Raw genomic sequence first — 23,563 nt, forward strand, 5'->3', positions numbered from 1 at the left:
AATTATCTGATAAGGATTCTGTAGCTGTTGTCATAAAAAAGCTTCAGTTACCAGTGACAAATTTTCTTGAAACAAATGAAGAAATATAAATTCTCAGCAAAGAAATGGAAGTTATGAAAAGGAATCTGTATTAGTTCATTTTGATACTGCTATGAAGAAATACCTGAGACTGGGTAATTTATAAAGGAAAGAGGTTTGATGGACTCACAGTTCCGCATGGCTTGGGGGGGCCTCACAATCATGTTGGAAGGCAAGGAGGAGAAAGGCACGTCTTACATGGCAGCAGGCAAGAGAGAGCGTGAAGGGGAACTGCCCTTTATAAAACCATGAGATCTCGTGAGACTTATTTACTGTCACAAGAACAGCATGGGAAAAACCTGCCCCCATGATTCAATTTCTTCCCACTGGGTCCCTCCCATGACACATGGGGATTATGGGAGCTACAATTCAAGATGAGATTTAAGTGGGGACACAGTCAACCCATATCAGAATCAAACGGAAATTATAGAACTTAAAAATACAACAGAAAATAATTTGCTCAGTAGGCTCAATAGAGGAGTTGATAAACCATAGAAAGTTGGATGAAGCATAGAATCATTGGGTTTAAGGATAAGCGAATGAAATTTGTTCAGTTTGAACAATATACAGAAAACAGACTAAAAAAAATGAAAAGAGCCAGGGCCTCAGAGACCTATGGAACACTAACACAAGATTTGTCATTCATACCATCAGAGTCTTAGAAAGAGAGGGAAAACACAGTGAGACTAAAGAACAATTTGCAAAAACAATGAATAAAAACTCTCGAAATTTGGCACAAAGAAAAACTTACAGATTCGTGGAACTGAGAGAACCCTAAACAGCATAAATACACACACACACAAAAAAAATCATGCCAAGACACATCATAATTAATCTTCTGCAAACTAAAGAAGTTGAAAAAAGCCTGATAGAAACAACACATTACCTATAAGGGAATACCAACTACAATAATTGAATTTCACATCAGAACCCCTGGAGGCCAGAAAAAAGTGGCAGAATATTTTTTGAGTGCTGGAAGAATAGAAGTAACAGTCAAAAATTCTATATCCCGCAAAAGTATCCTTTGGCAAGGAAGGAGAAATAACATTCTCATAGTAAAGAAAACTTTTTAAAATAGTCCCTGACTTAAAGAACTGGCTAAAAGAAGTTCTTCATACTAAAGAAAATGATAAAAGAAGAAATCTTAGAACATCAGGATGGAAAAAAGAACAATGGAAAGAGCAAATCTGGGTACATACAATAGACTATTGTTTTCCTCATGAGCTTTGTAAATTATATTTGATGATTGCAACAAAAATCATGAAACCATCTGATACTCAGGACTGACATGTTAAAAGGTAGAGAAGGTAAAGGGACCCAACTGAAAGTAAGATTTTCATCCTTCACTTAAATTAGTGAAATTCTGGTACCCTTAGAGCATGATAAGTCACATTATATATATTTTAATTTCCATAGCAACCACTTAAAATACTATACACAGCTAAGTGCCGTGGCTCACTTATATCCCAGCACTTTGGGAGGCCGAAGTGAGTGGAACATGAGGTCAGGAGATGGAGACCATCCTCGCCAACATAGTGAAACCCTATCTCTACTGTAAATACAAAAATGAGCTAGACGTGGTGGTGTGTGCCTATAATCCCAGCTACTCAGGAGGCTGAGGCAGGAGAATCGCTTGAACCAGGGAGTCAGAGGTTGCAGTGAGCTGAGCTTGCACCACTACACTCCAGCCTGGCAACAGAGTGAGACTCCATCAAAACAAACAAATAAACAAAAACACTACACAAAGAAATACAGTCAAAAACATTACAAATTAACTGAGATGGAATATTTAAAAAACATTCAAGTGGTCCTCAGGAAAGTAAGACAAGAAAAGAAAAACAGAGGGAACAATCAGGAAAAAAAGATATATTTAAGCACTAATGAGTCAATAATTACTTTCACTGAAAGTGGCCTTAACATATCAACAAAATGTAGACATTGGTAGGGTAGATAAAAACATTGTGATACAACTGTATGATGTTTACAAGAAACTCACGTCAAATCCAGACATAGGTAGGTCAAAAGTAAAAGGATGGAAATATACAGGAAATAATAAAAGAAAATCAAGGGTGGCTATAATACTATCTGTTAAAGTAGACTCATAGCAAAGGAAATTACTACAAAGAGAGACATATCATTATTATATACGGTAAACCAATTCTCAAGGAAGACTTACTGATCCCAAATGTGTATGGACCAAAGAACAGAGCATCAAAATCCATGAAGCATCGAATGATTATTTGCCTGGAGGGAGAAGTTCTTCCCTTCATCCCATCTGCTTCAGAACATATGCTCAAAGATTGTGAAGCAAAAGACCTCCAGGAGTTCATTCCTCTTATCACCCAGATTACGGCCAAATTGAAGACACAGGTATCCCCGTTTTTACCACAGATATTCATGCCCCTGCTTCATGCAATGTTTGAAGTGCTGCTCCGGCCAGCGGAAGAAAATGACTAGTCTGCTGCTTTAGAGAAGCAGATGTTGCGAAGGAGTTACTTTGTTTTCCTGCGAACAGTCACAGGCAGTGGGATGAGCGAAGCTATAGCAAATCAAGGTGCAGAAAATGTAGAAAGAGTGCTGGTTACTGTTATCCAAGGAGCACTTGAATATCCAGATCCAATTGCACAGAAAACATGTTTTATCATCCACTCAAAGTTGGTAGAACCCTGGAGAGGTAAAGATGGACCAGTGGGATTTGTTGATTTTGTTTATAAGCACATTGTCCCCACATGTTTCCTAGCACCTTTAAAACAGACCTTTGACCTGGCAGATACACAAACAGTATTGTCTTTATCTGAGTGTGCAGCGACATTGAAAACAATTCATCTCAAATGGGGCCCAGAATGTGTTCAGTATCTTCAACAAGCATACCTTCCCTCCTTGCGAGTAGCTCCAGAAATAATTCAAGAGTTTTGTCAAGCACTTCAGCAGCCTGATGCTAAAGTTTTAAAAAATTACTTGGCTGGGCGCGGTGGCTCACGCCTGTAATCCCAGCACTTTGGGAGGCCGAGGTGGGTGGATCACGTGGTCAGGAGATTGAGACCACGGTGAAATCCCGTCTCTATTAAAAATACAAAAAAAAATTAGCCGGGCGTGGTGGCGGGCGCCTGTAGTCCCAGCTACTCAGGAGGCCGAGGCGGGAGAATGACATGAACCCGGGAGGCAGAGCTGGCAGTGAGCCGAGATCGCGCCACTGCACTCCAGCCTGGGCGACAGAGCAAGACTCCGTCTCAAAAAAAAAAAAAAACAAAAAAAAAAAAAATTACTCAAAGGTGTTCTTCCAGAGAGCAAAGCCCTAAGGACTGGATTTCCCTGTGCTTACTAAGATGAGGAATTCCAGTTAGTTTATAAAGAAGTGATTTTGGCTGGGCATGGTGGCTCACGCTTGTAATCCCAGCATTTTGGGAGGCCGAAGCGGGCGGATCACGAGGTCAGGAGATGGAGACCATCCTGGCTAACACGGTGAAACCCCATCTCTACCGAAAATACAAAAAATTAGCCAGGTGTGGTGGTGGGTGCCTGTAGTCCCAGCTACTCAGGAGGCTGAGGCAGGAGAATGGTGTGAACTCGGGAGGCGGAGCTTGCAGTGAGCCGAGATCACGCCATTGCACTCCTGCCTGGGTGACAGAGCGAGATTCCGTCTCAAAAAAAAAAAAAAAAAAGCGATTTTAGTGTGCCATTCACACTGGTCTTTTTCACATTGTTTTGAGCTTATTGCAGTATATGTTTGGGGATTTTTCTGTAAAATGGGTGTAATTTTCCTAATACAGGTATGTAGCAACAAAAGAAGTTGCCTGCATGCTGGTCCAAATTGTTCTGTATAAAGATGCCCTTGAAAGACACAGAGTTATCTTAGAACCTTAATTCTTTTTTATTTGAAATTTTGAGTCAAGTCCTTTGTAAAGACCATAGCAGTAGAAAACAGTGCACTTTTTAAAAAATTACTGAATATAAAATGTTTGAAAATTTTCTTTATGTGTGAAGACACATGAAGTATGGGGGGAATACAACAATCAAAATTAGCCTTTCGTAGATAGCCATTTCATTGTTTTAAACTGTTTTGATGCCAATATGTATTCTACAAAAGAGAATGGTTTTAGGCTCCAGTGTTACACTTTGTAAAATATATATATACACATACATTTTTCGTAGTGAAATCTAAAAAATTCCCAAAAACCAAAAAACAAAACTTTTATTTTTTTCTTTTTTTTGAGAGGGAGTCTTGTTCTGTGCCCAGGCTGGAGTGCAATAGCGCCATCTTGGCTCACTGCAACCTCCGCCTCCCGGGTTCAAGTGATTCTCCTGCCTCAGTCTCCCCAGTAGCTGGGACTACAGGCGCCCGCCTCCACGCCCGGCTAATGTTTTGTATTTTCAATAGAGACGGGGTTTCACCGTATTAGCCAGGCTGATCTGGATCTCCTGACCTTGCGATCCGCCCACGTTGGCCTCCCAAAGTTCTGGGATTACAGGTATAAGCCACCACGCCTGGCCAAAAAAAACTTAACTAAACATTATGTTTAAAAAGTGGTTGTGATAGTATGAGATAAATTGTTTGTAAAATAGCCGTAAGCTTAAAACGCTAAAATATTCGTGAAATTTACCTACAGCATGATTATACTTACATTAAATGGATTCAAATGAAGCAAAATAAAAAGGGTATAAAATGTAAAATTAGGCTGGGGCACGGTGGCTCACTCCTGTAATCCCAGCACGTTGGGAGGCTGAGGCAGGTGAATCACCTGAGGTCAAGAGTTCAAGACTACTTTGGCCAAAATGTTGAAACCCTGTCTCTACTAAAAATACAAAAATTAGCTGGGGCGTGGTGGCAGGTGCCTGTAATCCCAGCTACTTGGGAGGCTGAGACAGGAGAATAGCTAGAACCTGGGAGGCGGAGGTTGTTGCAGTGAGCTGAGATTGTGCCATTGCACTCCAGCCTAGGCAACAAGAGCAAAACTCCATCTCAAAAACAACAACAACAAAAACATAAAATTAAAGGAAGAGGCTGGGCGTGGTGGCTCAAGCCTGTAATGCCAGCACTTTGGGAGGCTGAGGCGGGTGGATCACGAGGTCAGGAGTTCCAGACCAGCCTGGCCAAGATGGTGAAACCTTGTCTCTACTAAAAATACAAAAATTTGCCAGGTACAGTGGCAGGCACCTGTAATCCCAGCTACTCCAGAGGCTGAGGCAAGAGAATAGCTTGAACCCGGGGGGTGGAGGTTGCAGTGAGCGGAGATCAGGCCACTGCACTCCAGCCTGGGCAACAGAGGAAGACTTTGTCTCAAAAAAGTAAATAAATAAAATAAAAAAAACAAATGCCGGACATGGTGGCTCACGCCTGTAATCCCAGCACTTTGGGAGGCCAAGGTGGGAGGATCACAAGGTCAGGAGTTCAAGACCAGCCTGGCCAAAATGGTGAATGTCTGTACTAAAAATACAAAAATTAGCTGGACGTGGTGGCGGGCACCTGCAGTCCCAGCTACTCAGGAGGCTGAGGCAGGAGAATTGCTTGAACCCAGGAGGTGGAGGTTGCAGCGAGCCAAGATTGTGCCACTGCACTCCAGCCTGGGCAACAGAGTGAGACTCCATCTCAAAAAAAAAAAAAAAAAAAAAATTAAAGAAGAATGGAAAAGTCAAAAGGAGGTAAAATACACTATGTTAAAACTTTTATTTTTATAATGAGCATATCAGACTTTTATAATAGGAAAAACAATTTGATTAAATATATACTTTTAATCATTCTGATTCTTTTTGGGTTCCTGGAACTTGTAGCATTATCAGAATCACCTACTTTTCTCTTGCTTAAGGCTGCTTACATGGCTTCCTTGCAGATTTCTTCCCCATTCCTCTGCAATGTACTTTGGACCTGTCTTGAAATTATCCATCTGTGAAGACACAGAATTTCAGATTTGCCTGCCTATGCACAGACATCAACACAGCAGGGAGGGTTCTCTAGGGAAAAGCTGAAAGCAAATGGAGATGCTAGAGGAGTTTGGAGAAGATTGTTTTTTACATGGACAGTTCCGGGTGCAATTAAGTTGTACTCAAAACCAGATAGGCTAGAAAATATTGGGGAGGTAAATGTGGTTCCATCCTTTGAACAAAGAATGGTGTTTCATATCTGGATAAAAGAAAACCATCAGTGAATCGCAAAATCATTAGAGGCAGAAGGCACCTGAGAGACAGGTCACCATGTAGAACAATTCCAGGTGGCTCCATTCACATTTAGCCTATGTACGTGGCGGCCCCTGGATTGTGCAGTGTGCACCTTATACAACCGTATGCGGGGATTCTGCTGAATCCAGTCATTACCACCCTTGCCCTTCCTCACACACAGATCTAGGATCCTTTTACAGAGGAGGAAAGGGAGGCCCAGAGGAGCAAAGCAAGTTGTTCAAAGCCACACAGCTAACCGCAGAACCAGACTAACATCCAGATTCTTGAATTTTAGAACAATATTCTTTCCTCTCTACAATGATGGCTGGAAAGGATATTGTCACTCAAAACAGCCACTTCCACCTCAGCAGCAAGTTCATTCTTAAAAGCATTTGTTTCACATCCACATGGCATAGGCTAAACCAGGGCTGTTTTTATAGCACCCCAAATTCTAAATTGAGTGCAAATTCTAAGCACACTTTTCTCACATATGAATTGACAACAATAATAGTACCTACCTCTTAGGATTATTCTGGAGACAGATGAATTAATATTTGTAGAACTCTTGGAACAGTGCCTGTCATATAGAAAGTACTATATAGGTATTGGATATTATTGTTATTATTTCTATTAGCATGTATTTCTCCCCTATTAATATGCAGATTCTTCAAAGACCACATATGTTTTATCTGTGGTTCCATAGGACCTGGCATGGCTTTGAGGAGTGACGTGTTAATGTTGTTTGATGATGGTTGGATGGATGAATGGATGGATGGATGAATAGATGAATGAATGGATGGATAGTTTAATGGATGGATAGATGGACGGATGAATGGAGAGATAGATGAAGGAGTATGAATGAATGAAGGAGGATAGATGAATGGATGAGTGGTGGATGGATGGTTGAAGGAGGATGGATGAATAGATGGATCGTGGATGGATGGATGAAGGAGGATGGATGAATGGATGTGTGGTGGGTGAATGATTGAATTCAAGCTCTTGTGAGTAACACCAGGGAATGAGTATTTCGTTGGACTTTTTTCATGAAGAACAAAGATATGACACCACTCACAAGTGATATGTGAATGCTTTCATTTCATTGAATTCTAGAACTGTCAAGGCCTTTGATGATTCATCTTACCCGACTTTTGGCTTGATGCAGGAAATCACATGACCAGCAGCCTGAACACACAGCTCTGGTTTAAAACTGTGGCAAAGTGAGAGCTCCTTCCCTAGGAGGCAGATAGTCCTGTGACTATACCAGTGTAATGATTAGCAAATTATTCTTAGGTCCATTCTTTTCTTTTTTTAGATGGAATCCTGCTCTGTCGCCCAGGCTGGAGTGCAGTGGTGCGATCTCTGTTTACTGCAAGCTCCTCCTCCCGGGTTCATGCCATTCTCCTGCCTCAGCCTCCTGAGTAGTTGGGACTACAGGTGCCCACCACCACACCTGGCTAATTTTTTGTATTTTTTAGTAGAGAAGGGGTTTCACCGTGTGAGTCAGGATGGTCTCCATCTCCTGACCTCGTCATCCACCCACCTCGGCCTCCCAAAGTGCTGGAATTACAGGCATGAGCCACCACCCAGCCCTCTTCTTAGGTCCATTCTATTCCTTCAACTTACCTGCACCTCCTGATGACATTAAGAGTTAGTCTAGGCCGGGCGCGGTGGCTCACGCATGTAATCCCAGCACTTTGGGAGGCCGAGGCGGGCGGATCACAAGGTCAGGAGATCGAGACCACGGTGAAACCCCGTCTCTACTAAAAATACAAAAAATTAGCCGGGCGCGGTGGCGGGCGCCTGTAGTCCCAGCTACTCAGGAGGCTGAGGCAGGAGAATGGCGTAAACCCAGGAGGCGGAGCTTGCAGTGAGCCGAGATCGCGCCACTGCACTCCAGCCTGGGCGACAGAGCGAGACTCCGTCTCAAAAAACAAAACAAAAAAAAAACAAAACAAAACAAAAAAAAAAGAGTTAGTCTAATTTCCCCACCACCAGGTTTTTTGTTCACTTGTTCAGCAAATATTTAGTGACCATACAATGATTAAAGAGTAAATATGGTTCCTGTTGTCTTGGAGATGACTTTGCTATGGAAGAGACAGAAGAGAAAATAATTAGCTGAAGATTTAAGGACACACTATGGAAAGTGCTACAGAGGAAATGCACAGGGGGAACTGTTTAGACCAGGGCACCCCTGAATCTGCCCCGAGATGCAGAAGAGAGGAGGGGCTGCTGGTTTTCAGTGCTGCAGAGTCTTGGATCTTGGCTCACTGCAACCTCCACCTCCTGGGTTCAAGTAATTCTCATTCCTCAGCCTCCCGAGTAGCTGGGATTACAGATGTGTACCACCACTCCTGGCTAATTTTTGTACTTTTATTAGAGACACGGTTTTACCATGTTGGCCAGGCTGGTCTCAAACTCCTGAAATCAAGGGATCCTCCTGCCTCAGTCTCCCAAAATGCTGAGGTTGCAGGCATAACCCACCATGCCCATACTCCTATGCCCTTACTGTGGTCTTAACCCCACAATGTGACTATACAACTAATCTCAACAATGAGGCTATATTAGAATCAATTCTTTATTCCTAAGATACCAATATCATCAGAATCCGTGTTATCATGTCTTTCTTCTCTGTTTACTTATGCCACTAGGAGAACTGAAGATATCCATGACAATACCAGCAGCAGACTCTCATCTTTTTTTTTTTTTTTTTTTTTTTTAGACGGAATCTCGCTCTCTTGCGCAGCCTGGAGTGCTATGGAGTAATCCAGCTCACTGCAACCTGCGCCTCCTGGGTTCAAGCAATTCTCCTGCCTCAGCCTCCCAAGTAGCTGGGATTATAGGCATGTGCCACCAAGCCTGGCTAATTTTTTGTATTTTTAGCAGAGACAGGGTTTCACCGTGTTAACAAGGATGGCCTCAATCTCCTGACCTTGTGATCCACCCACCTCAGCCTCCCACAGTGCTGAGATTACAGGCATGAACCACCACACCCGGCCTCTCATCTCTTTATGTGATGCAAACCCCTACATTCCCCTGACCTTCCAAATCCTTCCACTGTTTTCTCTGAAACAGTGTGGCATCAGCCAAAACCCCTTCGTGTTAAAGCTGTCCGCCAATGTTTTTCTTAGCCTCTTGATCTTACTAAATTTAAACCGTCCCCTGAGAGATGCCTGTGCAACCCTATCAAACAACAATGCTTTCTCCCCACCCAACATCCTACCAAATTATTATTATTATTATTTTGAGATGGAGTCTTGCTCCGTCACCCAGGCTGGAATGCAGTGCCGTGATCTCAGCTCACTGCAGCCTCTGCCTCCCAGGTCCCAGTGATTCTCCTGCCTCAGCCTCCTGGATAGCTGGGATTATAGGCACATGCCACCATGCCCAGCTAATTTTTGTACTTTTAGTAGAGATGTGGTTTCACCATGTTGGCCAGGCTCGTCTCGAACTCTTGACCTCAAATGATATGCCCACTTTGGCCTTTCAAAGTGCTAGGATTACAGGCGTGCGCCACCGCGCCCAGCTGTACACAATCATGATCACTGCTTCTAGGTTACTCCTTTCAGCCTCTCCATAAAGTCTCCATCTTTTGGGGAGCTTATTCTATAAGACCACACTGTTGTTGTGACCATCTACAGCTCTGCAGGCTTCCCTTCTTCTTCGCTCTTGGAAGAGTTTAGTTTCTGGATTGACACCTTCCTCTCCACCAATAGTCCCATTGCATTTTTTGGTTGTTTCTGCAACTATGCAAATGATCCCTCTAATCATTTGACCTTACAGTTCCTTGGTTTTCTCGTCTCTGATGGTTGCTTTTGACCTACCTATGCAACTTGCAGCCTCAGGGATAGCCAAGATGCCATTGTCACTCACTGTAATTCTCTAAAATCTGGATCTGACCACCACATTCCACCTTTTTGCCTCATTCTTTCTAAAACCAGCCCTCCAAGAGTCCTTCTACTCCACCCAGACATCCAATCCATTGATCCTCACACACAGACCACCCTCCTTGTGTTCTCTGGCTCATCTCCAGAGACACTCTCTTGCATGCACTCTCAACTTTTAGGCCCAAGTATTCCACCTTTTTGCTCTCCTTTCTTTTGTCACAATTGTCCAGTAAAACACCAAGCCTGATGAAAATCTAGCTCTTCATACTCCATCCACTCTTGCCCCTGAAAAGCTGAATATAGAAAGAGTAAACAAAACCAATCTTGCTAGTTGGTCTCATTTTTAAAATTAATGACCACAAAAGTGAGTCCTCCACCATGCTTAGCAATCCCATAACAATTCCCGAGTCAACACACTCCTCCATGATCTGGAAAAACTATTTCATCTTGTATTTTCTCAAACCTCTGATTCCCCCACTTTCTTCCTCTTCACACTAATCCGGTGGTTCTCTAGCTTGAGCACACATCATCATCACCTGGAAGGCTCATTCTTTTTTTTTTTTTTTTCTTTTTTCTTTTTTCTTTTTCTTTTTTTGAGATGGAGTTTTGCTCTGTCTTCCCCAGGCTGGAGTGCAGTGGTAGGATATCAGCTCACGTCAACCTCTGCCTCCCAGGTTCAAATGATTCTCCTGTCTCAGCCTCTGGGGAGCTGGGATTACACGCGCTCGTCACCACACCTGGCTAATTTTGTATTTTTAGTAGACCTGGGGTTTCACCATCTTGGCTAGGCTGGTCTCGAACTCCTGTCCTCAGGTGATCCTCCTGCCCCGGCCTCCCAAAATGCTGGGATTACAGGCATGAGCCACTGCACCTGGCCTTGGAAGCCTCATTCAAACGCCGATTCTGGAACCCCTTTCCAGGTTGCAGTTGTGGTTGGGTAGACCTGCGGTGGGGCCCAGGAATTCGTATTTCTAACAAATTCTCAGGTGATGCTGATACTGCTGGTCTGAGGACCACGCTTTGAGAACCACTGCGCTAATCTAACCTCACATTTCATTGGGGAATTAGAAACAAACTGAAAAGGACCACATCATCTTCCTACTACGCATTACTACTATGCGTACACAAGTGTACGCATTATCTTTATGTCCACCCACATTCTCCCTCATTACAATGGTGGTGGATCTCTGCTCCAACCCACAGCCAATCTTCCTGTGCATTTGTCTTATCCCTTCTTGCCTACAAGATAAGAACTGTGCTTTTGCAATTGCCCTTTTGTTTTTTTCTCCTAAGCATGCAAACATGCTGCAATATCTCCTCTTTGGGGAAACTCCTCACTTGATCTCACATATTTATTTAGCTGCCAACTAATTTCTCTGCTTTTCCTTCAGAGCAAAATCCTCAATAACTTTCTGTGTACCTCCAATTAGTCTCCATATTATTCTCTCTTGGACCCACCGTGTGGACTTTCTTCTCCACAACTGAACCGAAACTTCTATTGTTAAGGTCAACAGTGGCTTCACGTTGCTAAATGTAAGAGAAGTCTCAGTTCCCATCTTACTTAACAATGCTTGATGCAGCTGATCCCTCTCTCCTTCTTAACTTTCTTCCCTTGGATTCCAGAATACCACTTTCTCAGTTCTACCCCTCCTACCTAATTCGGAGGCTACTCCTTCTTAGACTTTTTGTTACATTCTTGTAGTCTTCCTGATTTTTTTTTTTTTTTTTTTTGAGATAGGGGCTTGCTCTGTTGTCCAAGTTAGAGTGACATGGCACAATCTTGGCTTACTGCAGCCTCGACCTCCTAGGCTCAAGCCTCCCAAGTAGCTGGGACTACAGACGTGCACCACCACACCAGGCCAATTTTTGTATTTTTTGTGAGGTGGGGTTTCCCATCTTGTCCAGGCTGGTCTCAAACTTCTGAACCCAAGTGATACACCCACCTCAGCCTCCCAAAGTGCTAGGATTACAGGCGTGAGCCACCTTGCCTGGCCTCTTCAGATTTTTCAACACCATAGTGCCCAGGGCTCAGTCCCCACCTGCCTTCTCTCTTTTAGATTCACTTCCACACAGGAGATTTCATACACCCTAAGGATTTCAATGTCATATATATGCATTGATGGATTCTAAATTAATACCCAGCCTCTCCCCAAAACTGCAAGTACTTAATGTTACCACTTATATTAACAGGTAGCTTTATTTTATTTTATTTTATTTTATTTTATTTTATTTTATTTTTTTTGAGGCAAAGTCTTGCTCTCTCATGCAGGCTGGAGTACAGTGGTGTGATCTCGACTCACCGCATCCTCCACCTCCCAGATTCAAGCGATTCTCCTGCCTCAGCCTCCGAAGTATCTGGGACTACAGGTGCTCACCACCACGCCTGGCTAATTTTTGTATTTTTTTTTGACTCTTCACTGCTTCTTTATTATGATGCACCCACAGTACAGAATCTCTCACACATCCGTGAAAGGGGAAGGTTACATTTCTTTTTGGGGAGCACCTTCATTTTTGTTGCTGTTACCACCTTGAAGAAAGCAAATCATTTCCAAAGAAGAACATTTTAAATTCCAAGTGTTTAAGACTCAGCTTGCTTTTGTTGTGTTTGAAAAGGAAGTAGCATGTTTTAGCCAGAGGTGGAAGATAGTTTTGTGACATCTTAAGTTTGATGTGGATCAGAAGTCTTCACTGTCTGGATGAACAGGTCTATAATTTTCATATGCAACTTTTCATGTCAAAACTGTTTCACTTTTAACCTGGGAGGCAGAGCTTGCAGTGAGCTGAGATCACATCACTGCACTACAGCCTGGACAACAGAGCGAGACTCTGTCTCAAAAATATAGAAATAAATAAATAAATAAATAGATAAAACAGAAATGTTTCATTTTTACCTCTACTCACAAACAGATGCTGTTTAAACACACACACACACACACACACACACACACACACACAGAGCTAAATTTAAAACCAATCATGAACCACAGCATTACTAACAGGGAAAATGAACTTTTGCTGCCCTTTCCTGCTAAAACAATGAAATACTAAAACACCAAAAGATTTATGAAGCTAAAGTGAAGTCCTCAAACCAATAGCAACAGATATGTCATTCTCATTATACTTCAATAAAAAATCAGACAACAACCAGCAAATGCATTGGTAATATATATATTTGAAAGTTCACCATTGATTCATGAGGTTTGGATTACAATTTATTTACAATAAGTGAGTTCAAAAAAAGTAAACAAAGAGGAAGGGAAGAGGGAGGGAGGAAAAGAGAAGCTCAGAGAGAGAGAGAAAAAAAGAGAAAGGTGGGGGAAGAAAGGAGGGAGGGAAGAAAAGGAAATCTATATTCGTAGACATCATAATATGGGATGTTTATTTCCAAGAGAGATACTATTGCTGCTATCGTGCACAAGAAGCAGCACGAATTCACATTCCGCTAGATCACAATTTGCTCAACTTTCTCTCAAGATGCACAATCCTTTTTTTAGATTTTCAAAATTAAATATAGAGGAATATAAAATGCAATGCCAATATACCTACTACAAAAATCCTTTGTGGCTCATTCCTTAACTCCACTCAGAGAAGCAGCTGAGCCAGAATACAAAAATGAAAATATTGATGTGCAAATAAAACATCAGTGATCATGTCTGGTGCCACCGTTTTGTTACAGGTGACTGTCACCTTATGATAACATTGGTAATAGCATCAAAAGAGAATCTCTTCATTTCCTGGGCAGGTCGGTGCATCCAATTAAAAGGAAAAAAGGAAAACGAGGGAAAAAAAACCACCCCAAACCTCCCAAAACTCTAAACACTTAAAAATGCCAGTAACATCCATACATCCCTTTCCCATCCCACCCTCATCCCCACAAAAAATAAAAAAGGTTTTAAAGCTCTAAATATACTTTTTTTGTTGTTTCTTTCCATAGTGTGATTGAGCCTAAGCCTATACACTTAAGTATAGCAGGTGCAATTACAAGCAAGTCCTGGCTCTGCACCCTGGACTATCCCACGCATAGGAGGTACAAAATAAATTAAACCCTTTCATTTGGGCAAACAAGCCCAAGACGAAGGAGCATAACCCTGCTTGTGAGTATCCAGTGGCATCAAGGGTATTATTTATTTCTTTTTTTTTTTTTTTTTGAGACGGAGTCTCGCTCTCTTGCCCAAGCTGGAGTGCAGTGGCCGGATCTCAGCTCACTGCAAGCTCCGCCGCCCAAGTTTACGCCATTCTCCTGCCTCAGCCTCCCGAGTAGCTGGGACTACAGGCGCCTGCCACCTCGCCCGGCTAGTTTTTTGTATTTTTTAGTAGAGACGGGGTTTCACCGTGTTAGCCAGGATGGTCTTGATCTCCTGACCTCGTGATCCGCCCGTCTCGGCCTCCCAAAGTGCTGGGATTACAGGCTTGAGCCACCGCGCCCGGCCAAGGGTATTATTTATTTCTTATTTTTTAATTTTTTCTTTTCTTTTATAAAAAGCAGTCAAATGTTAGGGAGTGCAACATATAATAAAATTCAAAAGGACAAAAACTCAACACTGAAGGAAAACAACTGGGGATACTTGCACAATGAGAAAAAGAAATGCATGCTTGATTCAAAGTATGAGATGGGTGAATTCACTCACATAATTGTTCTAGGCCCACAGCCTAAGGCCTCAGCATCCTTCTAAACCACAGGGTATGTGTATTTTTCTCTTCCAAAGACACTCTTAATCCTATCCCTGAAACCCATATGGTAAGGATAAGGTTGGAGTGATCATCACTCACTAACTACAGTATTTGCTATTTTAAAACTATGTTTATATATAGTTCTGGAAATTATGAAGCAAACAAAATGTAACACAAAGATGCATTTGTCACAATTAACTCAAGTTGCAGCAATGGCAGAATTGTGGGAAGGGGCAGAGACAGAGGGCTGCTGCAAATGCAGCAAGTAAGTCCTGAAATATATCACGTAGTGCAACAGTCAGATTACCTCAGTTACTCTGTGTCACCGCACACAACATGACTAATGTTGCATTGTCACTTTCCACTAAAAGAGAAAAAGACAATGTTCCTTCACAGAAGTTGCCCTATGAATTTTAGACATACAGCTTTAATTGATTCTTTAAATATGTCTAAAATTTAGCTTTATTCTTCTCAGTTTGGAATGATCAACATACAAAATTGACATCAGGGAGGAGAGCTGTAAGTGTTCACCTTTACTCTCGAAGACAGGGTAAGGAGCAAAAAAGGATCCCGGCCTTTCTCATTTCAAATGACTGCATTTCCTCCCAATGGACAGAGATTCTTCATAAACCTGTGATTTTAGTGTCTTCTACCTAAAAAGATGAATTAACAGCAAACAAAAGTTTACGCCATCAAAAATAGATATAATGCAGAGTTGAAACTAAAGGGCTAAAATGACAAGGACTAAAAAGAAGAAGATTTGTTACAAATTTATTTTTTATCACTTTGTTCCAGCATTTTTAAAGTCAGTTGTTTTGTCTTTGGCAGCCTCTGCCAACCTTACAGTGAATCCCCATCAATGTTCTTTTTTTTTTTTTAATCTATTAATTCCATTAAACCATGTTGTGTCTAGTGTTGCATATGACTTTTTTTTTTACTGCTGGTTTTTTTTTTTAAGGAATTAACCATGCCAGTTTTGTTTTTGTTTTTGTTTTTTTACAAAGTTACCGAGATAACAATATCCATAAATAGCTGACTCTCACGTACACACTGTGACCTGATAATCCTGAAAAACTTTATGGGAGAGAAAGTCAGCAGCTTTTTTTCCTTTTTCTTGAAAACAATAAAACTGCACATTCTACTTTATATTTAAATGTAAGGAAGAAAATATACAAGCCCATATTTATATTGTATTTCTATTAAAAGCAACAGTAGTTCATACGTTCATGTTTGCTACCGTCACAATTCAACGCAGGAACACGGAATCAGCTCTATACAATGAATATTGCCGGAAGTGATGGTTTAGGATTATCAGCTCACTGATGCCATGTCCATAACAAGCAAACGCATCCTGGAAATAACCCCCCAAACATATATCTTTCAGTACGTAATAATGCAACTGCATTAGGTAAGTACATACTGTACACAAGTTTTATTAGCAGTTTAACTACCCTAGAACATCTCTGGTATGTGTGTTCAATGATACATGCAGCTAATACTGGTCAGGTACTGAAATCTGTGATGTCCCAGTGCCTGTTTTCAAAGGATTCAAGCCATTGATTTGGATTCACCATAAACTGATGCATGAATTCAAAATTCCCTTCCCTACTATGTTTATCACCTCTTCTCTTTTAACTCCTAATTTTATTTTTATTTTTTATTTATTTATTTTTTTTTGAGACGGAGTCTCGCGCTGTCACCCAGGCTGGAGTGCAGTGGCCGGATCTCAGCTCACTGCAAGCTCCGCCTCCCGGGTTCACGCCATTCTCCTGCCTCCACCTCCCGAGTAGCTGGGACTACAGGCGTCCGCCACCTCGGCCGGCTAGTTTTTTGTATTTTTTAGTAGAGACCAGGTTTCACCGTGTTCGCCAGGATGGTCTCGATCTCCTGACCTCGTGATCCGCCCGTCTCGGCCTCCCAAAGTGCTGGGATTACAGGCTTGAGCCACCGGCCCGGCCTTTAACTCCTAATTTTAAAACTAAAGGAGTACCAGGACTACCTGGTTACTGGAAAGATGTTCACCCCAGTAAACAGAACTTTTATCAGGGACCTTTATAATTCATGACTCCATTCCACGTGGACATTCAACTCAGGAAGATGTGCGAAAGAAAAAGATGTCAAATTACAGTCAAGTTATCCAGAGGAGGATGTTACACAAACTTATAAGGAAATGACAGTCCTTTTTTCTTCCTTTACTATAAATACATTTAACAGCTTAGCAGAAAGACAAGCTAAATTTAAGATTGTTCACATTTGAAAATTGTATCATACTCTCTGCTAGTGATAAAGAACTCCCAATAATGGAATTTTAACATAGCAATTTCATTAACAAATCTTTGAAGCCCGATTTTTTTAAGAGGGTTAGAACAGTGATTATGTTTGCAAAGTTTTGAGAAGTCCATCTGCTGTCCAAACTGTGGATTGAAGACCTTATTTTTATTTTCCTTTACTTAGAGACAGGTATATACAGTGCTGTTGTAATAATGAAACAAATGCAAAATCTACCGTAAAGTTGCACAATACAGAAAACTGTTGCTCCATCTTCTGCTACATAAATGTGTGACTCCACCAATTAGCAATGTTGCTGTCATTGTTTTTGTTAAGTTGGAATTATTCCATCACATCTAAGACCTCTCTTTAACTCCAGATCTTCCCATTTTTTCCACAATTCTTTACGCTCCTTTTCTTTCTTTTTCTCACGCTGACGATCTGACTTGTATGTGGCTGTCAGCTCGTCAAACACGGTGCTGTTCATTTCTATAAACGCCTTCAACACATTGTACACCAACGCCACAATAGCCGGATTCTAACGTTCTTTCGAAATCCTGTAAAGCCTGGAAAACATGATACGAAGGATGACGTTAGAGTTTTCTTCTATCAAACTCATGATGAATTCATTATTCCAATACTAGAGTGCTCTTTCTGCCACCTGAAAATGAGGGCTAGATACACACTTGGCGATTTGTTTAAACAAAGGTTCTTGGATTTTAACACATTGTGAAGGTTCAATCACATCCAGTATTTCTTCCAGTTCCCTAAGGAACATGACCTCTTTCTGACTACATGTTTTAGACCAAAACTTCATTAACCCCCTGATAACTGGTTCTGTGAGTGAAGGATCTTTCTCCAGAAACTGCACTATACAATATGCCAGCTGTGCATGGCAGAGTGAGAAGCTCCTGACAGTGTGTAAGGGGACCAATACTTTCACCGGAAACTGTGTTCTGCCTTAAGAGGTAAAGCAAAGCCATTGATAATACTTTCTAGTATTTCCAGCAGTTCAGCTACACCATTGAAGTGTTCCGTTTCATAAACAAACCTTAGGAAAATATTGTTAATCTGTTTTCAGATGAATGCTCTAAGACTGAGAAATTTGCCATAAATTCTATGTTAAGACTGTTTTTAAAGTAGTCCCATTCCCAAGGGTCTTCGCTGTCAAATAGCTCCAGAAGTGAGATCATCAGGCAATTTTCCAAGCAATCTACTTATTAATCCTCCCGAGGAGGTGTAGTTTTGTCCCCCTTTTACAGAAGAGGAAACTGGGGCACATAAGGGTTAATGAATGTGCCCATGGTCTCACAGCTAATAGGTGGTAAAGCTAGAATTTGAACCCCAGCAGTTAAGGCAAAAGTCCATGATCTCAACCACTGCACTATACTACCTATTGATATTCCAAATACCATTTTTGTATTTTTAATAGAGATCGGGTTTCACTATGTTGGCCAGACTGGTTTCGAACTCCTGACTTCGTGACCTGCCTGCCTCGGCCTCCCAAAGTGCTGGTATTACAGGCGTGAGCCACTGCACCCAGCCCATTAACAGGTATCTTATTCCAAAAATAAATTCTTGATTTCTTTCCCCAAACTTAACTCCTGCCCTAGTCTATCTTATCTTCAATGGCACCTCCAGCCTTAAAGTTGCTCAGACCAACTTTGGAGATGTTCTGAATTCTTCTCTCTCACTCTGTAGAACAAAGGCGTGAGCAAATCCTACCTATTATTACATGTGAAATGTATCCAGAATCCAACAATGTCTCCCCATCCCATCTCAACCATCCTAGACCAAGCCATCAGCATCTTTTTTTTTTTTTTTTTTTTTTTTTTTTGAGACAGAGTCTCACTCTGTCACCAGACTGGAGTGCAGTGGCACTATCTCGGCTCACTACAACCTCCGCCTCCCAGGTTCAAGTGATTCTCCTGCCTCAGCTTCCCGAGTAGCTGGGACTATAGGCGTGTGCCACGACGCCCAGCTAATTTTTGTCTTTTTAGCAGAGACAGGGTTTCACCAAGTTGGCTGGGATGGTCTTGATCTCTTGACCTCGTGATCCGCCTGCCTCGGCCTCCCAAAGTGCTGGGGTTACAGGTGTGAGCCACCGCACCCGGCCTATCACCTCTTTTAATTGATCTTCCTGCTTTTACGTCTGTCTTCCCATAGTCTAACCCCTGATTGCATGATCTGGTCCTATCTATTCTCTAACTGTGTCTGTCACTGCTGTCCTACTCTCTCACTCCGATCCAGCTGCACTCATATCTTAATTGTTCCTGGGACAAGCCAAGCGTGCGTTCACCTTGAGGTCTTAGAAATGCCTCTCCATCTGAAATGCTGTTGAGTTGCAGGTGATCATTTTCATTTTCATGGTTCTCACCTTATGGCTTCCTTGCCAAGCTTGTCTAACTCACATTATTTTGTTGTTGTTGTTGTTCTGTTTTGTTTTAGGCTTTTGGCAGCCTGAAGTCATGATTTTTAGTTTCTGTCTCTAGTGATAAGTGGAAAAGAGGGATAAGGAAGGGGCTTTAATGACCCCACAAGAAACAGAAACTAAGAACCCATAACAGTATTTTCTCCCTTGGACACCCTTGCTTCCTTCTGCTGTAGTTGAGATAAGAAAATTAATGGCAGGGAGAATGGTGGGGCTCTCCTCCAGATATGGGGAGGTGCCAAAGACTTATGTTTATGCCTCTGCAAAATTCATAGGTAGAAACCGAATCCCCAAGGGGATAGTATTTGGAGGCAGGGCCTTTGGGAAGTGATTAGGTCATGAAGGCGGAGCTGCAGTGAATGGGATAAGCGCCCTCATCAAAAATGCTTGAGGGGCCAGGTGCAGTGGTTCATGCCTGTCATCCCAGAACTTTGAGACCCCGAAACGGGCAGATCACTTGAGGTCAGGAGTTTGAGACCAGCCTGGCCAACATGGTGAAACCCCATCTCTACTATAAATACAAAAATTAGCCAGGTGTGATGGTACTTGCCTGTAATCCCAGCTACGCAGGAGGCTGAGGCAGGAGAATCACTTGAACCCAGGAGGTGGAGTTTGCCTGGGTGACAAGAGCGAGACTCTATCTCAAAAAGTAATAAAAAAGAAAAATGCTTGAGGGGATGAATACCGCGCTCTCCATGATGTAATAATTACACATTGCATGCCTGCATCAAAACATCTCATGGGCTGGGCACGGTGGCTCAAGCCTGTAATCCCAGCACTTTGGGAGGCCGAGACGGGCGGATCACAAGGTCAGGAGATCGAGACCATCCTGGCTAACACGGCGAAACCCCGTCTCTACTAAAAACACAAAAAAATTTAGCCGGGCGAGGTGGCGGCGCCTGTGGTCCCAGCTACTCGGGAGGCTGAGGCAGGAGAATGGCGGGAACCCGGGAGGCGGAGCTTGCAGTGAGCTGAGATCCGGCCACTGCACTCCAGCCTGGGTGACAGAGCGAGACTCCGTCTCAAAAAAAAAAAAAAAAAAAAAATCTCATGTACCCCATAAAAAATATACCTATTTTGTACCCACACAAATTAATGCAAAGTATCCCCTCATTCCTTCTGCCACGTGAGTACATAGCAAAAATACAGTTGTCTATTAATATAAATCAGGAATTGGCTCTCACTAGACACCAGATCTCACCTTACCACTTACATTAACAGGTATCTTATGCCAAAAGTAAATTCTTGATTTCTTTCCCCAAACTTAACTCCTTCCCTAGTCTACCCCATCTCCAGTGGCATCACCAGCCTCAAAGATCTCAGCACCACCAGATCTCACCCTTACCACTTACATTAACAGATATCTTATGCCAAAAAAAAATTCTTGATTTCTTTTGATAAATCAGAAGAGGGGCCAGACACCTTGATCTTGGACTTCAAGCTTCCAACACTGTAAGAAATAAATTTCCCTTGCTTGTAAGCCACCCAGTCTATGTTACTTTAGTATAACAGCCAAATGAAATAAAACAAGGGTGACTGTGGAAGGCGACCCTGGTGGGGAGTCTGCCATCATGAGATTGAGGGCTATATCACTATCCATGGAGGCATCTGGGGCCTAGAATGCTATATAAGTCTATTTTGTCATGAAGAGTTTTGAGACATAGTCCCTCTGTGGCCCATAAACTTAACAGAACTTCTTCTTCTTTTTTTTTTTTTTGAGATGGAGTCTCATTCTGTTGCCAGGCTGGAGTGCAGTGGTGCAATCTCAGCTCACTGCAATCTCTGCCTCCTGGGTTCAAGTGATTCTCCTGCCTCAGCCTCCCAAGTAGCTGGGATTGCAGGCACCCACCACCACGCCTGGCTGATTTTTTTTTTTTTTTTTTTTTTTTTTAGTAGAGACAAGGTTTCATCATTTTGGCCAGGATGATCTCGATCTCATGACCTTGTGATCTGCCTGCCTCGGCCTCCCAAAGTGCTGGGTTACAGTCATGAGCCACTGCATCCAGCCCAGAACTTTTTTAAACTTTATTTTACTCTAAGTTCTGCGATACCTGTGTGGAACATGCAGGTTTGTTACATAGGTATACATGTGTCATGGTGGATTGCTGCTCCTATCAACCCATCATCTAGGTTTTAAGCCCCGCATGCATTAGGTATTCGTCCTAATGCTCTCCCTCCCCTTGCCTGCCACCCCCCGACAGGATTGATCTTTTACAGATAGAAAACTGAGGCATAGTGAAGGCAAAAAATTTGTACACAGTGGGGTCAGGAGAAAACCCAAATATCCTGGCCTTACAGCCTTATGACATTGGCATTAAAACTGTGTTAAATAATGTTCAATAGAAGAGTACCTGTCTGAGTGAATATAGAGCTGAATAACCGCTCAGGTCTGGTCAGTTCTTATGAGGAAGGAACATGGATAGTAACAATCCTCGAATCAGTGGTATATACTTCTGGACACAAATGATTCCTCATGGAAAGGGTTAGACATTTCTGCCATCTGGACCTTACGAGTTCCTGACAAGTCTTTTACATATGTATCCCTAATGGATGGCTCAGAAAAATCACTGAAATACATTATGTGTGGGAAAGAGGAAGGAAGAAAATAAGTAAGTGGGGTGGAGTGTCAGGCGTTCGAACCAAGAGTGACTCCATTTTGAACAGGGGCTGGGTAAAATGAGGCTGAGAGCTGCTAGACTGCATTCCCAGCAGGCTAGGCATTCTTAGTCACAGGATGTTTATGGTTAAGGGAACAGGTTAATATTGTTTGCTAAACAGACCAAGGATGTAACAGACCCAGGAAATGGCCTGATGTCTTGATATCAAAAGCATGATTTGTTTAAGAATAAGTTTTGCAGCTTGGCCTGCAATCCCAGCACTTTGGGAGACAGAGGTGGGTGGATTGCTTGAGCCTGGTAGTTTGAGACCAGCCTAGGAAACCCTGTCCCTATGAAAAATAAAAAAATTAGTCCCGCATGATGGTGCACCCTTGTAGTCCTAACTACATGGGAGGCTGAGATGGGAGGATTGCTTGAGCCCAAGAGGTTGAGGCTGTAGTGAGTTTGATCACACCACTGCACTCCAGCCTGCGTGACAGAGCAAGACCCTGTCTCAAAATAATAATAATAATAACAGAATGAGTTTTGCTTTAAATATAGTGATACAGATCTTGCAGAAAACAGTAGTTACAGAAAGATGAAAAATCCTTTATCCCAGCACCTTGTAGTAGAGCCACCACCCCGTGAGTTTTTGACATTTTTATCTTATATTTGAGCAAACATTGTAACTAAGGTGGGCGCGTTCTTCCTTTTGCTTTTGGGAATGTCCTGCTCTGTCTATGGAGCAGCCATTCTTTTACTCCTTAGTTTTTTTTTTTTTTTTACGGAGTCTCGCTCCTTCGCCCAGGCTGGAGTGCAGTGGCGCCATCTCAGTTCACTGCAAGCTCTGCCTCCTGGGTTCAAGTGATTCTCCTGCCTCAGCCTCCCGAGTAGCTGGGACTACAGGCACCCGCCACCACGCCTGACTAATTTTTTGTATTTTTAGTAGAGACGGGGTTTCACCATGTTATCCAAGATGGTCTCAATCTCCTGACCTTGTGATCCACCCGCCTCGGCCTCCCAAAGTCCTGGAATTACAGGCGTGACCCACCGCGCCCAGCCTATTCCTTTACTTTCTTAATAAACTTGCTTTCCCTTTACTCTGTGGACTTACCCTGAATTCTTTCTCGTGTGAGATCCAATAACTCTCTGCTGGGGTCTGGATCGAGACCCCTTTCTGATAATAGGGGGAGAAGATGGAAGACGTGGAGGTGAAGGAAAGGAGAAAAGAGAAGGTTTAGAAAAGGAAGGAAAAGCAATTCAAATTCTATTGAGGGTAGAGAATCTTCCATTTGTCTCTGACAACCACTGATACTCATTCTGAATGTAGCATTAATCTGTCTACGCAAAGGCTTGGAGGATCATCAGGGCTCACTGTTGAACAAGGTAAAGAAACTGTAGCCTGTCTTCTATCTAAGTCCTGATGTTTACTGGCCCAACCTCTTCCAGAGTGGGTAAGGGGCCTGCTTGGTGAGACCCTC

The 23,563-nt window shown here is 42.5% G+C and overlaps 2 pseudogenes; one reads left to right on the forward strand and one right to left on the reverse strand.

The window, feature by feature from the left end:
- Positions 1–2,260: 2,260 nt before the first annotated feature.
- LOC139362558 (exportin-T-like) lies at positions 2,261–3,377 on the forward strand (annotated as a pseudogene).
- Positions 3,378–17,614: 14,237 nt separating this feature from the next.
- On the reverse strand, positions 17,615–18,247 carry LOC139362559 (serine/threonine-protein phosphatase 2A 56 kDa regulatory subunit epsilon isoform-like; annotated as a pseudogene).
- Between the last annotated feature and the right edge of the window lie 5,316 nt (positions 18,248–23,563).

Source organism: Macaca nemestrina, chromosome 4, assembly GCF_043159975.1.
Source record: "Macaca nemestrina isolate mMacNem1 chromosome 4, mMacNem.hap1, whole genome shotgun sequence".
Taxonomy (NCBI): Eukaryota; Metazoa; Chordata; class Mammalia; order Primates; family Cercopithecidae; genus Macaca; species Macaca nemestrina.